The sequence below is a fragment of the Curcuma longa genome, chromosome 16 (genome assembly GCF_044706935.1).
Source record: "Curcuma longa cultivar G26 ecotype Majalengka, Jawa Barat chromosome 16, ITB_CL_G26_1.1, whole genome shotgun sequence".
Lineage (NCBI taxonomy): Eukaryota > Viridiplantae > Streptophyta > Magnoliopsida > Zingiberales > Zingiberaceae > Curcuma > Curcuma longa.
Window position 1 is genome coordinate 2,678,094 of NC_133876.1, and position 4,404 is coordinate 2,682,497.

At 49.4% G+C, this 4,404-nt stretch overlaps 1 pseudogene; it reads right to left on the reverse strand.

Moving 5' to 3' along the window:
- Positions 1-384: 384 nt before the first annotated feature.
- LOC141848018 (uncharacterized) lies at positions 385-1,799 on the reverse strand (annotated as a pseudogene).
- Positions 1,800-4,404: the final 2,605 nt, after the last annotated feature.

Here is a 4,404-nt window from a genome sequence, read left to right on the forward strand (position 1 = left end):
CAACATGCTTCAGGGTATGTCAAGAAAAGAAAGAAGATCAAGTTAAGCCATGGTGGTGTGTGCTCAAAAGTGTGGTGATATTTTATTTGTGAATTGCAGGCCTTTTCAAGTTGGTGTGATTCAAAAAGAAAATCCGCCATATATCCAAATTGTAATGGTTGTGTTGAGGCTACATGGTATGTCTCACAAGTAGTAGCAAAAATATAGAAAGCAGTGCAGTGAGGTTGATACAACTATATTCAGTCAGCAGCAGACTGACATTTTTTTATCTGAGCCCATACACAATTAAACACCCATCACCCAAACTCACTTAAATAGCCATTTTGGATGACATGAAGGAAGGCTAATAACAAACATTATTATTATGACATGAAGGAAGGCTAATAACATTATTCTAACAAGTAACCTAAGGGAAAAGTGATACTTCAAATAGACACATGGTATTCATGCATGCTAAATGTATGTCTTGCAAGAACACAAGATACAAACTAAATTGCAGGTAACTTGAGATAACTAACAGAAGAAAAAAATTTGACAAAAAAAAGACCAGTTAAATAACTTCAATTGCTGATATATAAATCAAAAAGAAAATGGCACCACTTATTTTGAAACACTGAGAAGGTGCAGAGACTGTGTTACCTTTGGTAGCAGCAGACCAGGACAACGCCAATGCTCATACCACAATGCCCATCAGACTCATCCAGTGATCATTGTGCCAGCCCCCCTCGTCTGTCATAATCTCAAGAAGAAGGGAGTGTGGCACTCGGCCATCGATGATGCTAGCAGTGCGCACCCCCTGGGCCAGCGATCTAACACAGCAATTCACCTTGGGGATCATTCCACCAGCTACCTTCCCCTCCGCCACCATTTTTCTGATACCACTAATGTCTATCTCCTTCACAAGGCTGCCTGGATCATTCCGGTCCTCCAAAATTCCGGCCACATCCGTAAGTAATATCAACTTCTCAGCCCCCACGGCTGCAGCAATCTCCCCTGCAGCAGTATCAGCGTTCACATTGTAGCTCTGCCCATGATCGTCGGCAGCCACTGACGCGATGACGGGAATATGACCGTATGCGAGAATGGGAAGGAGGATTGAAGGATCCACGCGCGAAACATCCCCTACAAACCCTAGGGCGGCAGCGTCCGCAGAAGGTCGTGCGGTGAGGAGGCGCGCGTCCTTGCCGCAAAGACCTACGGCCGTGGCGCCTGCGCTGTTAATGAGGGAAACTAGGGACTTGTTTACCTTTCCGACCAGAACCATCTCGACAACCTCCATGGTGAGCGCGTCGGTGACGCGGAGACCATTGTGGAACAGCGGCTGGTAGCCGAGGCGAAGGAGCCAGGAGTTGATCTCCGGGCCGCCGCCATGGACCAGGACTGGACGGAGACCGACGCAAGAGAGGAGGACGAGATCGTTGATGACGGACGACTGAAGATCAGAGGATTTCATGGCGGCGCCACCGTACTTGACCACGATCGTCTTGCCACGGAACTTCTGAATGAAGGGAAGAGACTCCGACAGGATGTCGACACGGGTCTGAGCCGGTGTCTTGACGGGTGACGAAGGTGCAGCAGGCACGACGGCGGAGGCGGAGGCGGCGGCGGCGGCAGCGGAGATGGAGCTCATGCGGGTTGGCCTCGCAGGGAGCAAGCCAGGATTAGGGCTATGCCTCTGAAGGGATTTTAACGGAAGCGAGCAGCGGAGAGGAGCAGTAGAGCTTTGCGCAGAGAGCATCGTGACGGATGCCGGCGGGGGCGAAGTGTCCGCCGAATACAATCGCTCGAGAAAGAGGCAGCACAAGGATTTAGGGACTAAACGACTAATGCTCTGTTACGCTCTGTTTGGGAGGAGGTGAGGGAAAGGGAGGGAAAGGTAAGGAAGGGGAAAAAAAAATTTTACCCCTGTTTGGGATGAGGTGAGGTAAGGAGGGGAAGGGGAAAGAAGGGGAAGTGTTCCCCTTCCATGCTCGTGAATAGCCAGAATTCCTTACACCCCAAATCGGGGTGTAAGGAAGGGGAACTCATATTATTTCCAATTTTACCCACTACGAAGGAAGGGGACGCGTCCACTCCCGCTCTCGCCGATGCTCCGCTCACCGGCTGCGTCGCTCCTCCGCCGCTGCTGCCTCCACTCGTTCGCCCCTCCGGCGCCGGTCCTCCAGAAGGACGCCTACTTCGCTGCCATCAGCCACATCGTCGGCGACCGGCGTCGTCCGCCGCCCACTCCGCCCCCCTCTCCGCCCTCCGATCCCATCGGCTCCGGCGAAGTAGCACCCGCCTCGGAGATGTGGCGGAGCTGGGCGTGGGAACGTGAAGCGCCCCCTTCCTCCCTCTTCTTCTCTCCACCGGCCGGCCACTGCGCCCGGTGGTCGCGTGCCGATCGCCGCCTCTGCAGGCGTTGGGAGGGGCCGCCCGGGCGGGGGCTCGGCTGCCCCCTCTCCGCCTGCTCGTCGAATCTGGCGAGATGTCGGGGAAGAAGAGAAAGGATATTTTTGACTTTTTATTTTTTTAACTTTCAAATCCTTTCCTTTTAACCTTCCTTTCTTCCCAAACAAGGTTACTGATCTTCTCTCCTCCCTTCCCTTCCCTTTCCCTTCCTTCCCCTTCCTTCCCCTTCCATTAATGAATCGTCCCTCACCCGATCCAAACAGACTGTTAGAGGGGAGGCGTGAAAGGGTTAATAAAATGTTACACTTGTATGCACAGGGATGGATGAGCGAGTTAAATAGAGGATGGGAGAGATAGATAAATTTTATTTTTATATGTTTATGAATTATTATAACTTTTTATATTTTGATTTAGGGTGTAAAAAAATTTAAAAATGTTTTATTTTAATTTTAAAATATTATTTTTTAAAATTAATTTATCTGTTTAAGTATTTTATTTTTGTATTGTCCTTATCCAACGTCTATCATCATCGTCTAGTGTCCAACTACTCACACTTTACGATATCGACATCGACATCGATCCTCATAGTAAATCTCTTCGAGGATAAAATTTAAAAGGACAAAGACAGATAACCATAATCTTCTTTTTCTCTTTCTCATAGGAACTTATTTAAGGAGTATGTGTTGTCTATTTTAGAGTTTTTCATATCTTAGTGTTATGGTTGTGATGAACTGGCCCCAAAGAGTTGAGTCCTGAGTCGGTTTAGCCCCCAGTAGATGGCACGATGTCGGGTCTGATTACCAGTAGGCCTGTTGTAGTCAGGGATCAGTCCTAGTCAGTTCTCGACTCGAGATCCCTCCTTCGGTAGTTGAATCCTCCTTCAAATCGAATCCCACACCTGATCCGAATCGAGTCAGAGAGAGTTCTCCGAGATATGATCTCCTAAGCTCGAGTCGAATCGTTACTCAGACCCTCTTATGTAGTCGAATCCTCTTATTTAGACGATTCCCCACGAAGCCGACTCCTCGGTACCCCATGCACAGCTCCGAGTCGAATCCTCCAGTTGGCGCGACTACCTCATCCTCAGCCGGATTCGGTTAAGGTCCATGCAAAATGGTTATCATGGTGCCTGACTACTCGATTCCCATCATTTCTGATGACAAGTCCCATACTCTGTAATTATGATCGCCGCCCTGACACCCACGTGCGACGTGACCCTACAAACATATATCAGCGATGGGACTTGTAATCTAATCATTCCATATCTTTTCTGATAAGGTAATAACTAACGATGGGACATGTTCCTTAATTAAGACATGACCTCACACCCCCTCCCCTATATATATGCGGCCACTCTCCTTTGCCCTCAGGTACGCGCACACGTGAAACACTGACTCATCTTTCTATTTTCTCTTCTTCTTCTCCCGCTGATTTGGGTGGATCGCTGATCCTTAAGCTTTGGAGTGGTCATGCCAGGACACCCCTGGCCTTCCCTCTCACGCTTGCTTTGATTGCAGGATCCAGCGATTCAACCCCCTCAGTCCCGTTCCGTCGTGGTGAGGAGATTCGGTTGGTGACATTTCTCAGAGTTGTTCTCAACCAGAACATAATTTGGCGTCGTCTGTGGGAAACTTAGAATCCGGATTTGAGACATGTCAATGGATGATCCTCATCGACCTCCATTCATCAACATGACACAAGAAGATTTCGATCGGGCGGTAGCAGCTGCCGTTTTAGCTGTTTCCCGGGACCAGCAAGCTGCTCCGGCTCCTCCTTCAAGAATTTCGACTCGATCTGCTGAAGTTCCTCAGGTCCCTGCTCGACGACAACAAGCACCCATAGAAGCTCAACGAGCTCCTTCCATGAGACCCCTCCAAGATGTCGATTACTATGGTGCATCCATGGAGTCTGCCGCAGAACAGACTCCTCCTAGAGATCCTGCTCGGGGAAAAGTGTAGGATCGGAATACGTGCTAGAGGGGGGTGAATAGCGCGTATGACTTTTTCGCTTTCG